The sequence below is a fragment of the Lissotriton vulgaris genome, chromosome 10, assembly GCF_964263255.1.
Source record: "Lissotriton vulgaris chromosome 10, aLisVul1.2, whole genome shotgun sequence".
Taxonomy (NCBI): domain Eukaryota; kingdom Metazoa; phylum Chordata; class Amphibia; order Caudata; family Salamandridae; genus Lissotriton; species Lissotriton vulgaris.
The window spans coordinates 1,119,561,848-1,119,587,800 of NC_141698.1; the positions used below are offsets into that span (position 1 = coordinate 1,119,561,848).

The window sequence follows — 25,953 nt, forward strand, 5'->3', positions numbered from 1 at the left end:
TAAACATCATGGAGGGCATGAATGGCATGGGATTGTGCTGATTTTTCTGTGTTTTTCTATTTTTTGGGCTGCTGTTGGGGCCTTTTGCCCAGGGGTAGTGAGTGGTGCATGGACTTAGTCTTTCTGTGGGGTCTCTTTAATGTAAACATCATGGAGGGCATGGATGGCATGGGATTGTGCTGATTTTTCTGTGTTTTTCGATTTTTTGGGCTGTTGATGGGGACTGGCCATGTGGGTGGGGGCCATTTTGAGTGCTGGTACAGGCAGGCCTTGGCCATGTGCCTGGGGGCAAGGGGCCATTTTGAATGCAAGCAGTGTTCTCCGGCCTGCAGCCATTTTTTCCTAGCTTTCATCCATTATGCCCAGGGGTAGTGAGTGGTGCATGGGCCTAGTCTTTCTGTGGGGTTTCTTAAATTTAAACATCATTGAGGGCATGGATGGCATGGGATTGTGCTGATTTTTATGTGTTTTTTCGACTTTTTGGGGTGTATAATTGAACTGATGTTCCTCTGTCTTCCATTGCTTTTAGGTGCACAAGACTCAAGAGAACCACCAGTGCCACGAAGAAGTCCTGCAGCGATGTGTGTGTGCAGCATAATGTCACGCGACGTCACGTCTGCACACAGACAACTCTGCAACTCGTGCAACTGCGGCCTGCTGTTCTGGCCTCTGAAGAAGATGGCCCCAAAAAAAGTTCCCCGTAGCTCCTCTAGCAAGAAAGTTGCCAGTAAGGAGCAGAAGAAGCAAGTTACCAAGGAGACTGGTGTGCTGCCCGCCACATTTTTTTGGGAATAAACAAATAGTACGCCTGCAGCAGCAGCGGGATCTGCTGGGGACCAAGCTGGGAGCAGCAGCCCCGCTCCATTGGGCTCAGTGCCACCACCACCACGCCAACTTAAGTCCAAGCCCCTGAGTGCTGCAGAGGCAGCCAGTCTACTTGTTCAATCACCATCGACCAGTGATGTTGGCTCATCGCAAGAAAGTAGCAGCAATGTCCCTCAATCAACACAGGTTGTTGTAACTCATCTGACGAGTGTTGAACAACCACAGCCGCAACAACAACCATATGTGCAAGTACAAGCCCAAGTACATGTGGAAGGAGAGGCAGCGCAAGGAGATGCGCAAGTAGTGGTGCATGGAGGGGCACAATTGCCCACAATATTTGTTCCTCCCGAAGTAGGGGCAAATCAGAAAAACGACATTCAATCCGAGGTATCATTTGAGGAAGCCACTCCTGATCATTCATTGTCTTCCACATCCCTAGCAAGGAAAAGATAAAGGATGGTGTCTACATCTTCTTCAAGCCCACCTCCTTCTGATGATACGGATCAAACTTGGGAACCACCACTGCCGTCTGAGAGTGAGGCACACCATGATCTGACAAAGTTAGCTAAGCGTAAACGGAAGGTCCCCAAAAGTCTCATAGTTATGGAGTGTGATGACGCTCAACAAGAAGTGGCATATATTCCTGCTGATGAAGATTCTCACGACGACGACGCAGTCATCATAGACTTCACTCCAGCCTCAGCGGGCATGCAGCAAACAGACATTTTGTCCCTAGCCCGAAAAGCTGCTGAGCGTGATGATGTTGTCGACGAGGAGGCAATGGGAACACCACCATCATTGGAGTTAACTAGTACACCACCATGTACCGCTTCCATGTTTCTTTCTCGCCAGAAGGGACCTCCATCCACCTTGACCTCAATTAGTGGTGGTGCAAGTGCACAACGTAGTAAAGTTCAGCAACACACATCCTCCACTTCATCTGGCATTAGCAGCATGACCACCACCAGTATCGCCTCCTCCGGCCCCCACAGACATTTCAAGTCCGCAGTTTGGGACTTCTTTAGTATTTGCCCAAAAAAGGAAAACATAGCCATTTGTAGCATTTGTAAGCTTGCAGTTAGTCGTGGTAAGTTTGGTACCAACTATAGTACCGGAGGCCAGAGAGGTCATCTTGAGAGACAGCACACTGTCCAATGGTTTGCGCACCTAAAGAAGATCAAGGAAGCCTGAATTGGAAGTCAACAAACTGTATACGTTGATGTTTCATCTGATGATGACGAGGAGGAAGAAGCGCCAAACACTTCACTTACACCAAGTACCCCTGTCAGCACACCCCCTGTGAGCCACACTAAGAGAGTGGGAGAGAGTGAGACACCAATGCGAAAAAGTTCATCATCGAGCGTAACTGGGTCGAAGAAGTCCTCATCATCCCGTAAAATGGTCCAGCCCACTATTAGAACCATGTTGTTTTCAGAAGCGCCATTTGAGCGCAACCACCCACTGACGCGTCTGTGTAACACTAAGCTGGCTAAAATGCTAGCTCTGGACCTTCTCCCTTTTTCTTTTGTGGAAGGGGTTGGTTTTCTAGAATTAGTGGCAACGCTCAGCCCTAAATGGAAGGTTCCTAGTTGGTTCTATTTTGCCAGAGTTGCAGTTCCAGCACTACACGAAGATGTTCTGGAGGTGATTGGGACAGCTTTGCAGAAGAGTGCTGTTCACACTATACATCTGACAACAGACATGTGGACCAGTGGCGCAGGCACTGATTACATGTGCATCACTGCACACTGGGTCTCTTTTTCAGGGGTTAAAGCAAAGCTAAACCCAGGTGTTGACCCAGACAACTTTTTTAAAGCTGCTCACAAACATGCAACACTAGCCATGTTTGGCATGGAGAAAAGTCATACAGGAGAAAACATTTTGAAGGAGTTTAACACAAAGGTTTTTCAATGGCTGTCCCCAAAAAAACGCATGATTGTTTTTTTTTCCACGGATAATGGCGCCAATGTAGTTAAGGCCATGGATCTGGGTAATTATTTCAGAGTGCCGTGTTTGGCGCACTGTATAAACCTGGTTGTTAAAAAATTCTTGAGTGAAGAAAGTCCAGTGTGCGAGTTAGTGACCACCTGCTGAAGAATGTGCAACCACTTCAGCCATTCTTTTAAGGCCCGGAAGCATCTGAGGGGCCTTCTACATGAACGTCGAATGCCAGTGAAAGCACTCATCCAGGAGGTGCCAACACGTTGGAACTCAACCTTCTACATGCTTGAGCATCTGTATGAGCAGTTTACAGTACTCAATCAGTATTTCTTAACACTGGGTACAGCTCAGAAGGACCTGAGGCTAGATGTGGCGCAATGGGAGCTAGTTAAAAGCCTGACAGACATGCTTCGTCCTTTTGAGGTCTTCACGCGTGCAGTCAGCAGGGAGGACTGTAATTTGGGAAAAGCTAACCCATTGTTGCGCATGCTGGAGCACCAACTGAAGGCGGTGTCTTCTATGTTTCAAAAAGATGAAGAAAAACAAGAAACTTTTGTTTTGGGGGAGAAATTATTACAGCGCCTACTTGGCAATGAACGTCTTCAAATGATCCACTCAGAACAGCATTACATTTGTGCTACTATTCTGGATCCACGCTACAAAAAGGCACTGTTAGGCAGAGCATTCTTTGCTTTTGGTGACGAAGATGTTACAAAGTACAAACATTGGCTAGCTGTGTCAGCCATGAGGTTTGAAGGAGAATGGCAGAAAATTGAAGGAAAAGGCAGTACATCAGCATCAGCAGGCCATCCCCAGTCAAAAGAATCCACTTCTGCACCTGTGGCTGTGGCAGAAGTGACTTCTCAGCCGTTAAAGACACAGGCAACCGGATCATCTGCACCAGACACAACAGTAACATTGGGTGAAGAAGAGGATTGGCTAACTCAGCTTGGGTTTGGTTCTCAAAAGGTCCCAGCAAAAAGTAAGCAAAGTGGAGGAACCGTGGTGTACCTTGAGTTGATGGTGCAGGACTATCTGAATGATTCAACAGAGGTCTATGGTAATGCTGACCCATTGGCGTATTGGCATGGGAAAAAAGAATTGTGGCCAGAGATCTCCAACCTGGCTATAAACTACTTGTCTTACCCACTCGCAAGCGTGTCTTCTGAACGTGTTTTCAGTGCTGCTGGTGGCATTGTAACTTGCAAAAGGACCCGCCTCTCGCCCAAAAATGTGGAGAGGTTAACAATGATTAAGATGAATCAGCACCTCATACCACCAGATTACAAAGTACGAGAACACACGCCGGAAGAAGACGAGGAGGACAGCATCTTAGATGAGGGAATTTATTCTCTGTTAGGTGACCTACTCCCGCCTGAATTTGCAGAGTATGAGGACGAACTCTTATTCCCTGACACTGAGCCCTGAAAATGAGCCAATGAATCAATGACTTTCTTTTTCGTCCTTATTCACTTTTTTCCTGTGTGTCTGTCTTTCTTTGTTTTGCACAGTTAATATAATTAAAACTTTAATCACCTAATCACAAAACAAGCCCATCAGCAGAACTGTCTTCACTTATTTGCTTATTGATTTGAAGGTGCTGCAGTCTGCATTCCTCAGGTTCACAAGTTCACAAGAACATGCTCCTCTATCCTCCTCCTGCAGACTCCTATTTCCCTCAAAGCAGAGGGCTGGATTACGCCCAATGAAGAAAGACTCTGCACTTGTGGGGGTGTTCTACTTCTTTGCGGGTGAGTTGGCCGGTCCTGGGGCATTGCTGGGAAGGTCTAATACCGGATAAAACTGGTTTTGACCAAATCAGACTTGAAAACGTTTTTGACTTTTTGCTCACCATCATGTTTTCGGGGGCCTGTTTGGGGGGCTTCCTGGTGTTTGTGGGTGGGTTTCGGGGTCTGGGAGCACTGCTGGGTATGGATACTTTTGATTGCAAGAGGTTTGAAGCAAATCCATGGTGGCAGAGGGGAGTTAGGGCCTAGCTGCAGAGCGCGCGCGGAGTGATTCTGGAAATTGCCCTGAAAATGACTAAAAGTCCCCATTTTTGTACTTTTGCTTTTTGGCTGTTTGGGGGTCTTCTACTTGTTTTCGCCTGGGTTGACGGCTCTGTGGCCATTGCTGGGAAGGTCTAATACCGGATAAAACAGGTTTGGACCAAATCCATGAGGAAAAAGTTTTTGCTTTTTCTGACATTTCGCTCAATTTAGCATTTTCGGGGGCCTGTTTGGGGGGCTTCCTGGTGTTTGTGGGTGGGTTTCGGGGTCTGGGATAAATGCTGGGTATGGATACTTTTGATTGTAAGAGGTTTGAAGCAAATCCATGGTGGCAGAGGGGAGTTAGGACCTAGCTGCAGAGCGCGCGCGGAGTGATTTTGGAAATTGCCCTGAAAATGACTGTCCCCATTTTTGCACTTATGCTTTTTGGCTGTTTGGGGGTCTTCTACTTGTTTTCGCCTGGGTTGACGGCTCCGTGGCCATTGCTGGGAAGGTCTAATACCGGATAAAACTGGTTTGGACCAAATCGGAGGCAAATTTTTTTTTGCGTTTTAGCTGACTTGCTTGTCTTTGAGGTGCTCTTTGGGGGGGTTCCGGGTGTTTGTGGGTGGGTTTTGGGGTCTGGGCGTACTGCTGGCACAGTCTAATTTTGATTGCATTTGCTTTTCAGGAAATCCATTTTGGAAAACGGGAGTTATGACCTAGCTGCACAGCGCGTTTGGACAGAAGGCCGAAAAATATTCTAAGTATGAGATTTTCCATTTTGGATTTTTGGCTGTTTGGAGGTGTTGTGCTTTTTTGCAGGTGGGTTGGCGGGTCTTGGGGCATTGCTGGGAAGGTCTAATACCGGATAAAACTGGTTTTGGAGAAAATCCATGCGGAAAAGCCTTTTGCCACTTTTTGTAACTTAGGGTTTGTTAGGGTTAGCACTAGCAGCAGGATTGCATGTGTTTCGGGGTGTTCTAGATTTTTGCAACTGAGTTCTGGGGTCTTAGAGCACTTGTGGGAATGTGTAATTTTGTTTGCAAGTGATTTGAAGAAAATCCATGGTGGGAAAGGGAGGATTTGGCATAGTTAAAGAAAGCGTTTGCCACTATTCTTAACTTAGGGCTCGTTAGGGTTAGCAGTATTTCAATTGCATGTGTTTGGGCGGGGGGCTGTTTGTGGGGGGGTTTGCGAGTCTTGGAGCAATGCTGGGTATGGATACTTTTGCTTGCTTGCAAGTGGTTTGCATACAATCCACGGTGGGTAAGGGGGGATTTGGGCCTACTTTTACTTTCAAAGTACGTTTTGTCACCAGTTTTCTACTAGGCCTCGTTTTTTGAGATCTGATTGGGGTCTTCTACATTTTTGCGACTGGCTTTAGTAAGGGTCTGGGTGGGAGCACTGCTGGGAAGGTCTAATTTTGTTCAAAAACACGGTTTACAGTACACCTAGCTTGAGGGGAAGATCCGCTAAATTAATTTGCCCATACTTATTTATCCTTCAAAAGGAGACTCAGACAGAGTACGCACTTTCAAAAATATTGTACTGTCTATTAGGAAACTTAAAGTGTGACTTTTTGCACTACACAGCGTACATACCTTATATTTATTTGTCATTGGTGTTCTAATATCACTTCCTGTTTTTCCATCAATAATTACAGGCCGGGTTTCAGTCTGTGCAATGGGAAAAAAAGGATGAAGTCAGGCTTCACATTAGCGAGCCGCAATTTAGCATCTGCCAGGCAGGCAGTGGACAGGGTGTCTTCTGGTCACCAAAATTGATGGACGGAGCATCAGCTGGAATGGAGGAGTCCCGCTAATAAGAGGAATGGTTTGATGCGTGCAACTTACCAAATTCAACAGGACACCTACAACAACATACAGATACAGTATCCGTTCTTTTCTAATTATCTTTTAAGTAATGTTATTGCTGCCTGTGAACTTCTATGAGTGTGACTCTGCATTTCTTGGATCTCTCTCTGCTTCTAAATTCATCCCTACAGCCATTCTATAGGTTTTACTTCTGCTATTTTTTAAACCTAATTTAATGTAAGAAGTGTTTCTCTGAGTGCAGAGATAGGCAAGTGAAAACGCTGCAGCCCTGTACTGTCGCATTCTGTCATTCACGATTGTCAAAAGTGCTACTTACTTATCAGTAACCATGCATGCAGTAGTGCATGCACTTCCTTTATGTCACTTAAAAGATTTATGGTTAGCTTTGTACCCAAAGATTTCTTTATCTTCAATTATTGTTTGTCCATGCTGTGCTTTTTTTTTCTTCTCTCAACAAAACTTTCCCAAAATCCCCCATTCCCATCCATTTTCCAAACCCTAACCCTCTTCCCCCGGGCTGTGTGGTTTTGATTGATGTGTGACGAAATGGCAGTAATAATTCCACACACTTGCTGGGGAGGATAAGGTCATAGCAACAGGCTGGTGAAGGATTCCGAGGATATATTCTATTCTTACTCAGCTTGACACTCAGTCACTATTGGCAAATGAAAGCAGATTTTCATGTGCGCCATCAACTTGATAGGTCATCAAGAACATCCTCCTCCTAGACAGGGCAAAATATTACGCTGCTGTGTCCTTCACCTTCGGTACTATTTCTTGTAGTAGTAGCCAATGTCAAAGAAATTCAACGCAAGTACTAGTTATACTTTCAACACTTTACCGTTTGTTAGGCTACATTGTGGCACTGTTCTAGTGTACTGTCAACTGCTATATTCTCTATCGTACTGTTCTAATGCTACGGTAAGGACAAACAAGGTTTTATTTTCTTTTTTTTTCAGATGCTGCAACTGCCAGTGTGTAACACCACTAGTACCAACGCAATGATGACATTTCATCCACCCAGGATTGGCAACCCTAATCGCCATTTGCCGTGCAGCCAGCCCTGTGCCTAGCCCTATTTCCAAACACAAATTACAGGTAAGATAAGCGTTTGGGGGGAGGAAGTATAATGGAGTATTAGGAGAGACAAGAGACTGACTCTAGTACTAGTAAAGTCCTAGGACTATTGAATTCACTTACTCTGTGAGAGGCACTTAGTTTTGAAAACATTTGAGCAATTAATTACACAACTTGAAACAAGATGCCACTTAAGTTTCACGAAAACAAAGTTACTGTTAAACCCCCACCCACCAGCCTCAAAAGCAGTAAAAAAACACGTTTGCTAAGATAAAGTTTAAAGTATATTTATATCCCTGACAAAAATAATCTCCCACAAGACCCAACCCACCCCCACTCCCTTACCCCAACGAATGTCCGTGAAAAGTCCAAAAAAGTGAAAAAACCCAACTCCCAATTCCCACCCCCAGAAGTCTTTCAAAAAGGGTCAAGGGACAGTCTCCTACTGCTGGCTGCTGCTGTTGAATTTCCGGGCCAGGTCTGAATGCTCCTTGCGGAGGGTCTCGAGCAGGGTTTTCGTGTTGAGCAGCTCCTGCTCGAGGTAGGAAAACCTCAGGGAAAGGCGGTGCATGTGTTTTTTGCAACTGCTGTGGGGGGCAGCTGATTTCTTTGCTCGGCGTTGGCGAGTGGCTGCGGTTGCCCGGCACCGTACCGCTGGAGACCTGCTGCGCCGACTGGGTGACCCAGGGAGCGCGGAGGAGGATGCAGCTGTGCAGGATGTTGTTGTAGACTGCATGTCCCCCTCCTCCTGGGCCACCAGCCGGCGATATTCAGCGACAGTGGCCCCCTGCCTCCTTTGCCGGGCCTGTCTAGCCAGCTCCTTCTGGGTTGGTTTGGAAGGAGCATCTATATTAAGAAAGAAAGACATAGTCTGTAACCAATGCTCTTTAAGATTAACACAAAATGATTCAGCAGAAAGTTGTGTCACAGTAGAACTAGCAACTTGCAAGTGCAGTACATAACTAATGTGGCCAGTATCTATCTAACCACCCACTTCTTCACCCTTGCTCTAACATTAGTGGGAGTTTAAGGAATCAATTCTACGAGCACTATGGACTCACTCCATTAGAGTCGACTATGACAGTACACCAGTCTTATTCTTCTTCTTCTCTCTTGTTTAGCAAAATTGGTTCGTTAACTTCTGCAAGCCGGCATAATGCCAGCGCAGTCAACTTGCACCCGAGAAAAACAGACGCCCGCCATGATGAGTGAGACAGGCTTGCATTACTGTACCAGTCCAGTACATGCAGGTGGTGATGGTCTTACTTTTCTACTACGGGTGGCACTGAGAATACTCAGTTACAAGGGCTACTGCTTAATTAATTTAACTTTCTCCCTACAGTGCCAATCTGATTATCTATCACTGCACATGGTATGTATTTGCTTACACATGGGATGACTTTAGATGCTTTGCTTTTTATTGAGTGAACAGTGATACATCCACACATGAATGACCGAGTTCTACTAAACCTATGAACAGAGGTAGTGAGTGGCCATCGTAATAGCAGGATATATGCTGTGCTTGCAATACAAACTACTGCTACTATTCATGGTAGTATTCGGAAAAAATTGCAACTTCTTTTCCTTGCCTTTTCTACACTGGGACGGACGTGCGGGTGCGGTGTTACATGCTCTTCAAAGTAACACTTAGTTCATCCAGTGACCATCTACTCTCTCTAGATACACATATGCTATCTAAGAGTCAGATAGTACCATGATACAGGCATCCATCCATTCAAACTATGGGGCAGATTAGGATTGCGGATTTCCCGCATTTCTCCGGGCCGGCGGAATCCACCGCCGGCCCGGAGGATGCAGGAAAATCCACAGCGGATTGAAAAAGACCCCCCACCAGATTAAGATGGCTGGGGGATCGTTTTTCAGTCCACAGCTTTTCCGCCGCAGTCGCCTCCCGTCCACGTTGGAAAAGCACTACCATGGCTGGCGGTGTCTATCAGACACCGCCAGCCATATTAGGATGTCTGGAGGAACATGCCTTTACACAGCAGCATTTCCGATGTGCAAAGGCATACGGATTTTTGTTTGGGGGCCCGTTGCGGGCCCCCAGAGGTGAAGGGGGGTGGGGGGTGCACATGGGGGGTACCTATGGTACCCCCCTGTATTTGCCTGCACAAAGCGGCAGGCACCACACAGTGCCTGCCGCTTTGTGCATGCAAATGCACAACTTACATTTTTATCATTGCGGCGGGTGCTGCTTCAAGCAGCACCCGCCATAATGATAAAAATACAGGATGTGACCACCAGGGTGGCAGTCACATCCTAATTACCACTGAGGGACCGCCGCTGCCCCTGTGGACGGTCCCTCCCACTCTATGGTGGAGGACGGACTCAGGTCCGTCCGGCATCATAATAGGCCCCTAAATGTCAATCATTCTTCTTCATGTCTCTCATCTGGGCAAACCTTAGGTTTTCTCACGGGGAGCAGCACACTATGCAGTCTGCAATCTCAATAAGTAAGGAATATAAGAGCTTACCACTGCCCGCCACTACCGTGGCAATCCGCACAGCAGTTTGGTCCGGCACTTGCTCCACCTCCTCCCCAGAGCTTCCCTCCACCTCCGCGCTGGGCCCAGAACCAGATGTTTCACCTATAAAGTACATTTAAGAATGTTAGATGTCATAGACATACACCACTCACTAGTATTTTGTCTAGGAATGAAGAAGTGTGAATACAGAAACCAATCTAATAATTTGTGACTGTCTACTCTAAAGTAAAAATGTCCCTTTTTCCAGAGAAGGGTGTTGTCTTGCTGCACTTTTTGGCACAACTGATGAATGTTTGCTTTTTAACACGCACCATTTTCCTCATAACAGACAGAAGGGTGCTGTGAACCTGTGATGATGAACCAGGCGTAGAAACAACAAAGTCATCGACCGTTGCGAGCCGAGAAGTAAGTTCACAATTGCGAACTGGTACAAAACCCTCGCGAACTGGCAGAAACCCTTGCAAACACAAAAAAAATCCGCAAATTCGCGAGAGTTCGCGGATTTTGCGGATTGCGAATTCGCAAATAAGCAAATTCGCGAACGCCAGAATCGCAAAATTCGCCCATGCTTAATAGTAAGTCACAATCCAGTTTACACAAAATACTTAGATAGACTCATTCACAAATACAGCTATTCATACACCCCCTCACACACTCATCCAGTCACTAACACACCAAAATACACACTCAAACAGCGACTCATACTTCCAGTAATACATTGATATCCCCACTCAAACACGTACATCAATACAGCTACTCACGTACCCAGGCATACACTGATAAAATCAACATAGCATGATACATCTATGCACAGACCAATGCATCTACTGATACACTCAGGCACTCACTGCTACAGCCACTAAGTGACACAGACTCACACTGATACAACCTCCAGCACATCCAGGAACACACTGATATAGCCACTGACCTACCCAGATACACACTGATACAACTACTGATACCTCCAGCCACACTTGGATACAGAAACTGACACATCCAGGCACATACCTATACAACCAATGACACACCCATTCACATATCAATAGAGTCACTTATACATTCATCCAAACATTGATACGGCTGCTGAAACTCCTATACACATACTGATACAGTAATTGACACACCCAACCACACCCTAATACATACACTAACACACCCAGCCAAAAATTAATGCATCCAATAATACACCAAGGGACATATTGATGCACACACTAACACACCCACACATACCCAATACATAGACTGACAAACCCAGGCATAAAGCAATGTAGACACTGACACATCTTGCCAAACACTATTTCATCAAATAGCACACATAGGCACAAACTGACACATGCACTGACATACCCAGGCATACACCAATGCAGACACTGTGGGCCCGATTCACAGAAATAACTTAAGACAAAATCCTAAACTTACTACCATTTTGGTATTCACAGAAGGCACTTACTCATTTCGGCATTCAAAGAATTTAGGAGTAGATAATGTGACGTAAATACGATCCTGATCAAACTAATTGTTATATCAAATAAGGAAGTGCGGTGGCTAGTAGCGAGTTCGCACCTGGAGGAATAAATACACTTATGTGCTCAGCAGCTCTGTTAGAGAAAGCATAAGCACATCTTGTACTGTGTATAGACCATGTGACGTAAATATTGTAGCATCGCGCTACAAATAACCACAGACACTGGTTATGGTTTACTGGAGCTTTATTCTACACGTCCAGCATACACCCTGTCCCTACTCTAACTGCCCTGGTTCCTGTCGCTGGCTCCTCCCGTTCCTGCTCCTCCCTCTTAACTCCACCCCCCAACCACTAGACTACATCACACACTCCTACAAATATGATCTTGATCAAACTAACTCTTATATCAAATGAGGGAGTGCGATTTCTAAAACTGCAGACTTCCGCCAGTTCGCACCTCCCTTTGTTAAGAAGATTAGTAGGATGCGTGCCCAACACGGACCAAAGTGAGATATTCTAAGAACATTCCTCCTTTCAAAACAATAGCGCAAAGCGATCTAAAAAACATGCATCAAGCTGGTATGAGTGGCAAAGACCAGGGTAGTATGGCGTACATCGCCAGTAAAACGTTAAAATCTCATAGGCAAGTCGATGGTATGATAACCTCTTATCTGGTGATGCAGAGATGATTAAAAGTTTTAAACACCAAATGTCACATCCCCAAAAAAGAAAAATGCCCCACAAAAGAAGCAGAACTAATGGGTCAAATCACAACCAACCTGTCCGTCGGTACCCCGGGCTATACTCTGCCGTCGTCGGAAGTACTAGCCATTACGAATCAGGTGGTACTTATGACACTGCGATTGGTTTTATTCCTAAAGTGATATTTAGTCAACCTTGTATATAGTGAACCTCTGCTAGCACGGTCCATGGCATGATCGCAGAGGCACTCACACACCAGGGGTTCGCGGCTGCACCCCGCCTCATCTAGACCCGACAGGTGTCCTTTAATATCTTTCTTTTAGTGATTTTAAATACACATTGGTACTTGATAGTATTCCATCCAAATACCTTAACATATTGCAAGAGCGCCGCTGGCATTACCCACAGACTGTTCCAGAGGCTCTCAACTCTCAAGGCCACGAGTTCGCGGTGGCACTCCGCTATTGCTGGGTAAGGCAGGTGTACTTATGTCTGTAAGGATGTCTCATTTCTTTTGATGATAATGAATGGCTCTGAATGTTATAAACCCGAATAGCAGTAACCTGAAAAATCACAAAATTTCAGAAAAAATATATTGAACTCGTGTCCAGACACATAAATAAAACGATCTGATCTGCTTTTACCAACACTGCAAGCTTAATAAATTAGCCGCCTAGATAGCTCTTTATTGCTATAAGAAATATTGTGGGGGAGAATCCTTACCGGAAAATTGGAAACGAATATACTTAAAAGGTGACAAAGCCTAAAGTAAAGATGTTAATGAACAAGATTTTAAAGACTTTAACGTACTAAGAAATGTATGCCGTGCTTAAGGGAGAGTCCCCATGGCTCTAAACATATTGTTTATTCTATCAGAGGAGGGTCCAAGGTATATCGTCATAAAGACCCTTTCTGTCACTCTGACGTTTAAATACGTATCGTTGTTCTTTCGCAAACAAAAATGTGGATATATTTACTGAAATATGTGTAGATAGATATATATGGTTGTTCCATGACAGTCCAACTCAGTTGCCCCGCTGTGTTTAAGTAACAAAAAATGATTGGTACGCTTGGTGGCTCCTTTGTTACATCGTATTGTACTTTTGTGCTCAGAAATTCGTAATTTGACCTTTGCAAGTGGTCATGCCATGTGGAGAAGTGTGGCTCACTGGTTAGAGCAGCAGACTCTGAAGCAGAGATCAGGCCTGGGACCAAGGTTCAAGTCCCGACGCGGCAGGGTCTAGGATCAATGTCCGCGGACTCGATAATTCTCGCCTCGGCGCCTACTCTAATCCCTCTAATCATGGGTCCCACTCTGCAACTCTGGGCAATAGCTTGCTTAGTCGCCCCCAACAACACTGGGATGCCTGGCTTCACCTTGGGGGGTGCCCAGGAGTGACATCTCACAGGGATGGGTTCCACAGAGTCGGGATGCCCCATTGCTGGGGCAGCTGTGCGCTTTACAAGTATACTACATGCCCACATACTGGAGTTGGCATGCATCAAAGCACACACTGGCACACCCAGCCAAACCCTAATTCATTCAATAACACACCCAGACATATACTGATGCACACACTGATTGACTCACTTTCACACCAATACAGTCATTAACAAGTTACAAACCAGCTATTTTTATAAAGGTTTCTTTAACAGTTAGTCATGTTTTTTTTCTTCTTTTTTCTTTTTTTGAACAAAAAGGGTTGTAAAAGGGTGATGGGGAAATGTAAAGAAGCAACTGGCTTCAGTCTTCAAAAAACGTTATGTGGTAAATGGAAGCAAAAAAAATCCTAACAGCGATGCTACTTCACTATATTCAAGAAAGCACCCACAGAAGACATTTTTACACAAACAAGCATGTGGCATTTTGCACAGTGAATAACCATGGCACTCACTTCTTCGCGGGCAGCTGATGAGGGTTCTCCCAAGGCTGTTGTGGAGGTGGACTGTCCTGCTGCACCTAGTTTCTATCGTACACCCTTTCATGAATTGTTTAAAGGTGCTTCCAAATGGAACTTTCCCCATGTGAAAAGATCTTTCCAGGGGCTCTGTATTACTGCTTGCTGAAAATATTGCACTGCATATAGTTTGCTGTGGCCTTCTTTCCCCAGAAGTGATAGTAAAGTGCTCCAGATATCACTTTCTTTTCTTTGAGGTGGTGTATCTTCCTTCTCATCCTCATCAGGTTGTGGATGTTCATCCTTGAAAGAAGATGTAGCTTCAGCCATTCTGTTAAAGCAGAGCACCACTGGTTCTTAATCCTTTTTCCAGAGACTTTACTGGAGAACAAACTGGTTTTAGGTGTTATTTTCAATGTACATGGTGGGGTCCTCACTTTTTCAATCAAAAGACAAAGGTTGAGTGTGGTTATTAGTGAATCCGGTGCGTAGAGGTGTTGACCTGACCTCGGTCTAGGCAGCACTCTCCCCGGCAGCTCTGCCAGACGCTCACCGCCTACAGCAGCCCCAGCAGCAGAGTTCGAACCTCGCCCCCAACTCTGCCACAGGTTCTGCGTCATTTTGGGACATTGCGCTCTGACTAGCGCTGTGTGTAACTTTTGTGTTTTGCTGTGCTGTGTTTTACTTCCACAGGTTTCTGCTTCTAATCCTAGCGCATCATGCCTCCCGCACTCAAGCTCCGATGCCCTCTCCACTTAGCCCTGCCCACATACCAGACTCCCGCTCACCTCCGCCTTGATACCGCCCACCTCCCCTTCATTACAGCGACCGCTGTGCGGTTGCGCAGTAGGCACGCTGCTGGTGCGCCGAAGACGCGCCTAAGGCAAGCCTGTCTGCGCCCATCCGCGCCTGGACCGCACCCAACACCAGGAACCCTGGCTCTGCAAGTCTCCACCACTACACCTCTGCAAGCCTCCTCGCACTCAAGCACAGGCACCTCGTGGACTGCGTACAAGCCTCGCCCGCCAACACTCAAGGAGACTTCTCGTGCGTCCACTGTCGGAACTCCTTCTCTATAGACACTATGCCTACAGACACTAAAGCACCGCCTGCCCCCAGACCCTCCGAAACCATTAACTGCATCCTTCTCAATGTACGATCCCTTCACCGGCACACCTTACAGATATGGGACATGCTTGCCACACTCGCTCTAGACATCGCCTTTTTCACTGAGACTTGGACTAACGCCACCTCTGGGCCAGACATCGCCTCGGCTATACCGGACGGCTACAAGCTCCAGAGAAAAGAACGCCCAAACCGCCCTGGAGGAGGCTCGCCATCGCACAAAAAACCTCCCTCCAACTCTCCACCTCCAGCCCAAGCAGCAATCTCCCCAACATAGAACACCTCCACTTCCAAATCCATACCAAACCCAGGACAACGCTACGGGGCACGCTCATCTACAGACAACAAGGACCTTGCGCCCAGCCCACTAACACAGTCACAGAACTCGCAGAATCCCACGCTATCACCTCCAGGGACTACATCCTGCTCGGAGATCTAAATTTCCACCTCGAGAACTGCCAGGACCCCGCCTCCAACGCACTCCTCGAGAATCTCGCCAACCTGGGACTAAATCAACTGGTAAGCACACACACCCACATTGCAGGACACACTCTGGACCCCATCTTTGCGGAAGGGTTAAACATCTGGTTCACCCACACCAACCGGCCCTCCTGGACAGACCACCACTGCATCCACTTCACTTTCACATCCAACACTGCACCCAAACCAGCCCAGCGCCCGCCTCGACGGAACACGAGTAAGATCACCGAAGAACTTCTTACCACCACCCTCCTGCACGACCCCCCCTCAGCCACCACCGGCACCAACGCCGCAACCAAGGAACTCCACCGGTGGATTGCCAACTGCGCCAACAAACTATCACCTCTCCGGCAGACATCCACTAAACGCCCTCCTAAGGCTGCCTGGTTCACCACCGAACTCCTAGAGGCCAGACGCACCTGCAGATGCCTCGAAAAAAGGTGGAAAAACCAGAAGACCACTGAAGCCCACACCGACCACAAGATCGCCATTAGGAACTACCAGCAGCTGATAAGGGACACCAAAAGAACCTTCATCAGGAAAAAAATCAACACCAACTCATCCAACACAAGGGAACTTTTCAACGTTGTCAAGCAGCTCACCAAACCCTCATGCGAAGCCACTGACATCACACCCTTCCAAGATCTCTGCAACAAGCTCAGCGCCTACTTCCACCAGAAGATCATGACCCTTTACGACAAATTCAGCAAGCCAAATATTACCTTCACCCCTCCACACACCACCACTGACTCGGCAACCATCACCACCTGGAACCCTGCATCCATCGATCTTATCACCACCACCATGAAGAAAACTCACTCAGGATCCCCTACGGACCCGTGCCCCCTGCACATCTTCCACAGAGCCTCCACGGTCATCGCCCCCTAGCTAGCACACACCATAAACCTCTCCCTGGCCTCCAGCACCTGCCCCATAGACTGGAAATGTGCGGAAGTGAAGCCCCTCCTCAAAAAACCATTGGCTGACCCAACTGACTTCAAGCACTACTGACCCATCTCCCTCCTCACCTTTGCTGCCAAAGTCACAGAAAGGCTCATGAATGCCCAACTGACCACCTTCATCAAAGATAACTGCATCCTGGACCCCTCCCAATCCGGTTTCCGCAGCAACCACAGTACCGAGACAGCCCTGCTCGCCGCCACCGACGACATTCACATGCTGCTCGACCAGGGACACACCGCATCCCTCATCATCCTGGACCTCTCTGCAGCCTTCAACACCATCTCACACCGTACACTAACCACCAAGCTCTGAAAAGCGGGAATTCATGGGGACGCCCTCAAATGGATCCAATCCTTCCTCTACGGCAGAAAACAGAGGCTCATGGTCCCCCTTTCCTCTCCGAAGCCACCGACATCATCTGCGGAGTACCCCAGGGATCTTCTCTGAGCCCGACTCTATTCAACATCTACATGGCCCCCATCGCCACCATTGTCAGGCAGCAAGGGCTCAGCATCATATCCTATGCCAACGACACCCAGCTCATCCTCTACCTAACCAAGAACCCGGAAGACACTAGCTTCCAGGAAGGAATGAGAAACGTGGCCACCTGGATGAAGGACAGCTGCCTCAAACTCACCTCAGAAAAGACCGAGGTTCTTATCTTTGTACCCTGCCCCTTCGCTTGGAGCAACTCCTGGTGGCCTCCCGCCCTCGGAGCCCCACCCACCCCGACAGACCACGCTCGGAACCTCTGCATAATCCTCGACTCCTCCCTCTCCATGTACCGCCAAATCAACGCTATCTCCTCTGCCAGTTTCAACTGCCTCCGGATCCTACGAAAAACCTTCAAGGGGATCCCCCCAGACTGAGGAAGGACCGTCACCCACGCACTCATCACCTGCAGGCTCGACTACGGCAGCGCCCGTTTCCGCCGGAATCAACAAATCCCTACGACGCAAGCTCCAAACCATGCAAAAACGTGGCCGCCAGGCTCATCCTAGGGATTCCGCGCCACGAACATATGACTCCGCACCTGGAGAACTCCACTGGTTCCCCATCGATAAGAGAGTCACCTACAAACTACTCACACACAAGTTGATCAAGCCAGTTTCTGCAAAATAGTAAATTCTATTGCCAAAAGGAAGTCTGTTGTAGAAGACAAACAAACATTGTCCCATCGACGTCATGCCTGGTCAGTCATTTCTTCTTACTCACTTCAACAACCTCAGGCCTGTTTGGCAACCCATTTTAGCCACTATTTAAAAAAATACCTTATCAACCTCCGTATGGGCCTTCATGAATCTAAGGATTTATTACCTTCCTGGAAACCTCAAGATGATTGCCCAAAATGTCGACTCTGCGGATATCATACTGAATCTCTAGTTCATTTGTTTTGTGTATGTCCATCCCTTATGGTATCTAGAAGACGTTTTATACGGGACATATTGAACAACCTGAACATAAGAACATGTCGCCAGGCCGTTATTTTCTGGCTAGGAGGTTCATCTCGGATCCTGACCTGTCGGGCTCTCAAATTTATGATGGAAATTAGAAAGCAGCTACAGGCCTCCCAATGATCATTTTTTCATATCATATTGCTTTGCCCCTACCTTCTTTGCTAGTGACCCTCAGCCCACCCTACAAATCCTTATCTTATAAGAGGGGGCGGGGTTCGAGTAGAGTTTTAGTTTTAACTCTTTTTTTAAATTGTTATCTTCTTGTTTTTATAATGTAACCTGCTTTGCAAATACTGGTTAATCTTACCTTTCTTATTGTAAGGATTTTTATTAATTCAACAATAAAAACATATTGTATTGTATTGTATTACTCACACACGCCTACAAATCCCTCTACAACATCCGACCCAAATACCTGAACAACCGAATGAGTTTCCGCGCACCCAGGAGGAGCCTCCGCTCAGCCGACCTCGCCCTGGCAGAGGTCCCCCGCATCCACAGAAGCAGAGCTGGAGGGAGAGCTTTCTCCTACACCGCAGCCACAGCATGGGACACTTGCCCAGGAGAACTAAGACGCTCTCCAACCCTGAATACCGTCAGACGGGCTCTCAAGACCTGGCTTTTCAACTGACCGGAGAAGCCCCGCTTTTTCCTCCCCCAGCGCCTTGAGACCCTCACGGGTGAGTAGCGAGCTTCACCAACCCCTGATTGATTGATTGATTGTGGATACGCGGAATCGTGAAGCTCTGAAAAGGGGTCGCTTTGTTGAAAAACAGATAGGAGGTGGTTTATGTATGCCTGTACATATGATAACACTGATGTCACTAATGAAAATGGAGGGATGTACATATTCATATTTATTTTAAGCATCTTTGGTGAATCTGCAGATTCGGACTCGCAGATTCATTCTGATCACATGATTAGGACTAAAAACCATAGGGTAGTTGTTCCTTCTATATTCATGGATCCGTGAAGGTTCTACTGTCCCAAGAAATAAAATGTAAATTGTATAATTACAAAAAGAATAATATATTTCGCATAAATACATAAGTGATATTTATGTTTTTAAACAGATAGAAAGTATATTTATAAAAAAAAACGCCTGCAGCTCAAAAAATGAATACAAATAAAAATAAAATTGCAGTATACTTAGTATAAAAAATAAACCACGCAAGTTAACTAAAAAAACTAAACATTAGAGGGACATAACACTAAAAAAATTAAATTTGAAAAACCTTAGAACTGTGATGAAAAAAACAAAGGTTACAGGGACATTATAGTTAGGAAATTGAATTTTATAAAAACCTTATAAATTCACTGAATAATGCAAAGGTTACAGGGACGTTACAGTTAGGCTCAGATTTCACACACACAAAACTATGGAAATTCAGCAGTTATAGTTACCTGAGCTGACTGTAACGTACGTCCTGCAATGCACTGCTTATGAACTCACATTTAAATCACTCATAACATGATTAGTGACATCACTGATGATATCTCAAACGACATCACTGATGACATTACTGATGACATCATTCACTGAGTGTGTGTTTTGTAAACATTTCTGAAACTTAAAGATGTATACTAAGCTACTGCATAGGTTAAAATAGTATTCTTTCTGTACTACTAATGAGTGATACTATTTCTAACATGTGATCTGATTGGCTATGCGACTATCTGTATCAGTGTACAAGTGGGTGTCTGAGGTGCTGTATGGATGTGTGAGTAGGTTTATGGATCAGCCAGTGAGTGTGTGAGTGGCTGTATGGGTTTGTGAATGGGTAAACGAGTGGTTTTATAGGTGCGTTAGTGGGTGTATGGTTGTGTGAGTATTTCCATGGGTGTGTGAGTGGTTCTGTCAGTGGTTGTCTGAGTAGCTGTGTGGGTTTGTGAAAGGGTGTCTGAGTCTTTGTGTGGGTGTGTGAGTGGTTGTATGGGGCTGTGAGTGAGCGTGTGAGTAGTTGTCTGGGTCTGTGAGTGAGTTAGTGAGTGAGTGAGTGAGTGGTTGTGTGGGTCTGTGATTGGGTATGTGAGTGGTTGTATAGGTGAGTGATTGGGTGTGTGAGTGAGTGAGTGGTTATGTGAATGGGTATGGTAGTGGTTGTGTGGGTGTGTGAGTGGGCACGTCAGTGGTTGTATCGGTCTGTAAATGCGTGTGAGAGTGGATTTATGGATGTGTGAGTAGATGTGTGGGTGGGTTTATAGGTCTATGAGTGACTGTGTGGGTGTGTGAGGGGTTTCCTGTGTGTGTGTGAGTAGTGGTGTGTGTCAGTGAGTGCATGTTTAAGTGGTTGTATGGGTGAGTAAGTAGATATTTGAATGGTTGAATGGGTGTTAGTGATTGTGTGACTTGGTGTGTGATTAGTTATGTGGGTGTCTGAGTGGGTGCATGAGTGGTTGTATAGGCCTTTAAGTGGGTGTGAGTGTGATTTTATGGGTGTGCGAGTGGTTGGATAGGTCTGTGAATAGTTGTGTGGGTGGTTGTATGGATCTGTAAGTGTGTGTGTGGGTCTATGATTGGGTGTGTGAATGGTTGAATGGGTGAGGAATTGATTGTTGATAGGTTGTATGGGTGTGAGTGTATGGTGTGTGAGTGGGTGTGTGAATTGGTGTGTGGGTGGTTGTATATAAGCATGGGCGAATTTTGCGAATCTGGCGTTCGTGAATTTGCATATTTGCGAACTCGCAATCCGCAAAACTCGGCGAATTCTCGCGAATTTTTTTTTGTTGTGTTCGCAAGGGTTTCTGCCAGTTCGCGAGGGTTTTGTACCAGTTCGCAATTGCGAACTTACTTGTCGGCTCGCAACAGTCGCGACTATGTTATTTCTACATCTGGTTCATCATCACAGGTTCCCAGTACCCTCTGTTTCACCACTGCCACACTCTGTTTCACCCATGCCACCCTCTGGTACATCAATGCCACCCTCTGGTTCATCACTGTAGATTATGGGGGGGGAAAGCAAGCACACCTGCCCTGCTTCAACTGACATGAATTAATTTGGGGTTGATTTATTAATGTGTCACTGTTTTAAAATTCCAGTCTGGCACCTGCTTCCTTATCTGTAATTTGCTTTCTGTTGCTGTGCAATTTTTTTTCCAGGACCTTTGGGCCTACTTGGAGCTATTCTATGAGCCTGCTGTGAGGGTCAGAGCAGGGTCATAGAATTGTTGCAACTAGCAACTGAACTCTGGAGGGGCCCCAGTCAGGAAGCACTACAGGGAATGGTTACTAATGATGAGTTTGAACTTTTGCACCTGCTGTGTGCTTTCAGTTTTGCAAAACTCGTTTTTCTGCAGAACAGCAACTGTAATGCCCCAAACAAACATAGGTAACTGAACTCTGGGGGGGCCCCTCAGAAGTAACACAGGGAATGGTTACTAATGATGAGTGAACATTTGCACCTGCTGAGTGCTTTCAGTTTTGCAAAACTCGTTTTTCTGCAGAACAGCAACTGTAATGCCCCAAACAAACTTACTTGTGAAAGTTGATTTCTAATCCAAAAGTGATCCAAAGAAAGTCAAAAGGCCTCAAATCCAAAAAAAGTGCAGGCAAATGTCAACCTGAGGAGTTATTCTGATAAAAATCATCATTTTCAGAAGGTCTATGCTGCTTGCTAGTGGATTTCTTGTGCAGAATAGCAAATTTTGTAATTTCACGAGTGCGAGATTGTTGCTGCCCGCCGCACCTACATGTTCGCAATTGCGAACTCTCGCGATGCGTCGCCAAACTCCAGCGGGGTCCCGCAGCAAGATCCAAAATGGCGCAGCACTCGCAAAATATCGAGAAAAACAACTCGGCAAACGCTGAATGACGGTAAGTCAACGTCGCACCCCGCAATATTGTATCACCAAGAAAAAAAATCCGCTGCGTGCGAATTTGCGGATTTTTGGAAAATTCGCGAGAGTTCGCGGATTGCGAATTTACCGAAAATCCACAAAATCCGCAAGCGGAACGGATTTTCCGCCTATGCTTAGTTGTATATGTGTGCGAGTGGGTGTATGGATGAGGGAGTGAGTGGTTCTGTGAGTGTGTGAGTGGTTCTCTGGATGTTGTCATGAGTGATGTCATTTGAGATGTCAGTGATATCATCAGTGATGTCACTGACAATGTAATGAGTGATGTAATATGTGAGGTCATAAGCAATGAATTGCAGGGATGCAATGTAGAGTTAACTCAAGTAACTATACCTGTTGAATATCTATGATTTTATGTGTGTGAAATCTGAGCCTAACTATAATGTCCCCGCAACCTTTGTTTTTTTAGTGAATATATATAAATATATACACATATATATATATATAAAAAAAATCCATATTGTATATACATGTATATACAAATGTATATCTACATATATATATATATATATATATATGTATATATATATATATATATATATATATATATATATATATATATATATATATATATATATATATATATATATATATATATATATATATATATATATATACATATATATACACTGAAAAAACCATAGGTTATAGACCATATATAGTTAGGGATTAGCATTTAAAAAACCTTATTTTATTTGCACAAAACCATTGAAATTCCATATATAGTTAGTTGCACTAACTATATATCGCGGACCCGCAATCCACTGCTAATGATGTCACATATTACATCATTCATGACATGGTCAGTGACATCACTGATGACATCACTGATGACATCTCAAATGACATCACTGATGACATCACTGATGACATCTCATTTGACATTACTGATCACATCACTGATGATATCATTCATGTGATAATACGATGAACCTCTTCAGGCTCTAATATAACCTTAGATACAATCAGTGTAAACAGACACTCACAGACTGTCACACATCCATGGAGTTACTCACACACCTAGTCAGTTATGCCAAAAATCAATCACATCTCCATTTCCTTAACTATACAGTTATACACACCTTACTTATTCAAACATATACTAACACATATTTACTCTCTTATACAATCCTTGATACAACTTCACAATGATTCATACAGCCACTCTCACATTCACTGACTCTTATGTTCAGTTATTTATATATGTCAACTCTCACATGGAGTGTGTTTTACATATGTACTTACTTTGACATGTAGAACTGAGATATCCATTCACTCACCAATATACTCATGCACACAGTCAACTGTCCATACAGCTGTTTCTACATGCACTTTTGAACCCATACACCTAGGGAATCAACCGCTCACACATCTATGCACAGAGTTATACACCTCCCAGCCACCCACACACACACTCAGTCTCCCATACAAATACTTGGGCAACCATTCAATAACCCATATAGTTACTGATATAGCTACTGATTTAAACATGCAGCAGTTTACAGAAGAACATAAATATTGATTGCCAAATTAAGACACTTTAATCACTAACCCATGCACTCAGTGAGACACATTTAATCATTCTCTCATACAGTCAGTCATGCACCTACTAAATCCTTCATCCAGACACTTATACATCCACTCATTCTTCAATATGTAAGACATATTTTAACTTTACAGAAACATACAGTCACTGGGTGTTGTCATCAGTGATGTCATCAGTGATGTCATTTGAGATGTCATCAGTGATGTCATCAGTGATGTCACTGACCATGTCATGAATGATGTAATATGTGACATCATTAGCAGTGGATTGCGGGTCCGCGATATATAGTTAGTGCAACTAACTATATATGGAATTTCAATGGTTTTGTGCAAATAAAATAAGGTTTTTTAAATGCTAATCCCTAACTATATATGGTCTATAACCTATGGTTTTTTCAGTGAATTTTCAAGGTTTTGTAAATGCTAATTCCTAACTATATATGGTCTATAACCTATGGTTTTTTCTGTGAATTTCATTGGTTTTTTAAAAGCTAATATCTATAGCTGTAAAATATATTCTTTATTAAGTGACGTATCACGTAGCCCGTGAGACGCCTCATGATGCATCGCATAACCGTGACGTATCGTCTCTGCAGCGCAAACCAAACCCAAAACGTAAGCGCGCCAGAACACGCTTAAAGATATATATATATTTTTTTAACCTTAATTAGACAAAATCCACACGTGCACATATCACAAACGTTCAAAAAACACAATATGTCGGACTACCGTTACGCTGCCGGTTAGCTGCCCGGTTAACGTACCAGGAAGCACCTTTACCGCGAAAATCGCAAATTTTTTTTTTCACCCCCCAGGGAACTTTAATAGCCCCCTCATCAATCCTAGGGGTTCAGGAGGGGTCTGCCTTACCCCTTTCATTCATTTACACCTTTTTTTTTTCCACCTCTTGTCTCTCGATCCCACAGAGAGACAAGATGGCGGCCGCTCCAGACTGTTTACAATGATAACAGCCAATCAGCTTCTCCTCAGACTCCCGTTACACTGCCGATTAGCTTCCCGGTAGCTGCCCGGTTAGCTGCCCAGTTTGCGTACCAAGACGCGTCTCTACGGCGTTTGTTTTTTTTTGGCCCCACGTGGCTTTATAATATCCCTCTCATAAATCCTAGGGGGTCAGAAGGGGTCTACCTTGCCCTGTTTCCTTCATTTCCCCCTTTGTTTTGGCCTCCTCTTGTCTCTCGATCCTACCGAGAGACAAGATGGCGGCCGCTCCGGACTGTTTACAATATTGACAGCCAATCAGCTACTCCTCAGACTCCCGTTACACTGCCGGTTAGCTTCCCGGTTAGCTGCCCGGTTAGCTGCCCGGTTCGCGTACCAAGACGCGTCTCTACGGCGAAAAAATCTGATTTTTTTTTTTTTTTGGTTACACTGCCGGTTAGCTTCCCGGTTAGCTGCCCGGTTAGCTGCCCGGTTCGCGAACCAAGACGCGTCTCTACGGCGAAAAAATCGGATTTTTTTTTTTTTTTTTTTGGGCCCGGCGTGGCTCTATAATATCCCCCTCATCAATCCTAGGGGGTCAGGAGGGGTCTACCTTGCCCCCTTTCCTTCATTTCCCCCTTTGTTTTGGCCTCCTCTTGTCTCTCGATCCTACCGAGAGACAAGATGGCGGCCGCACCGGACTGTTTAGAATGTTGACAGACACCGGAGAGCCAATCAGCTTCGCTTTGCAAAGTTCCGATACGCGAAAAGTTCGCGAACCGGTTAGCTGCCCGGAGCGCTGTTACAGATATATATCTTGATTTAAACGTTAATTTCTCAAAATCCACTGAAGCACATATATTGAGACCTAGCAAAGGCACATCGGGGTACCAGTCCCTACAATTTTGCCAAGTTTCGTGGAAATCCATTCAGCCGTTCGGGCTAAAAGTGAGTCCAACCGCCCTATGGAAATTAACATGGGAAAAACGCGTTTTGGGACCCCCCTTTTTTCTCGGCCCCCCCTTGACGAACCCCCCCCAAATTTTCAGGAGCTGCTCAGAAACAAAATGTGCCATTTTCCTGAAAATTTCAGCCGATTCCGTCCACAAACGCCAAAGTTATTAGACATAGAATTTTCAAAAGTCCCATAGGAAAAAAATCCTAACTATATATACCTACTGGCTATCGCCAGTAGGTAATATATGTATATATATATATATATATATTCACTGAAAAAACCATAGGTTATAGACCATATATAGTTAGGGATTAGCATTTAAAAAACCTTATTTTATTTGCACAAAACCATTGAAATTCCATATATAGTTAGTTGCACTAACTATATATC

The 25,953-nt window shown here is 45.2% G+C and overlaps 1 pseudogene; it reads left to right on the forward strand.

Moving 5' to 3' along the window:
- Positions 1-678: 678 nt before the first annotated feature.
- On the forward strand, positions 679-14,948 carry LOC147689422 (uncharacterized; annotated as a pseudogene).
- Positions 14,949-25,953: the final 11,005 nt, after the last annotated feature.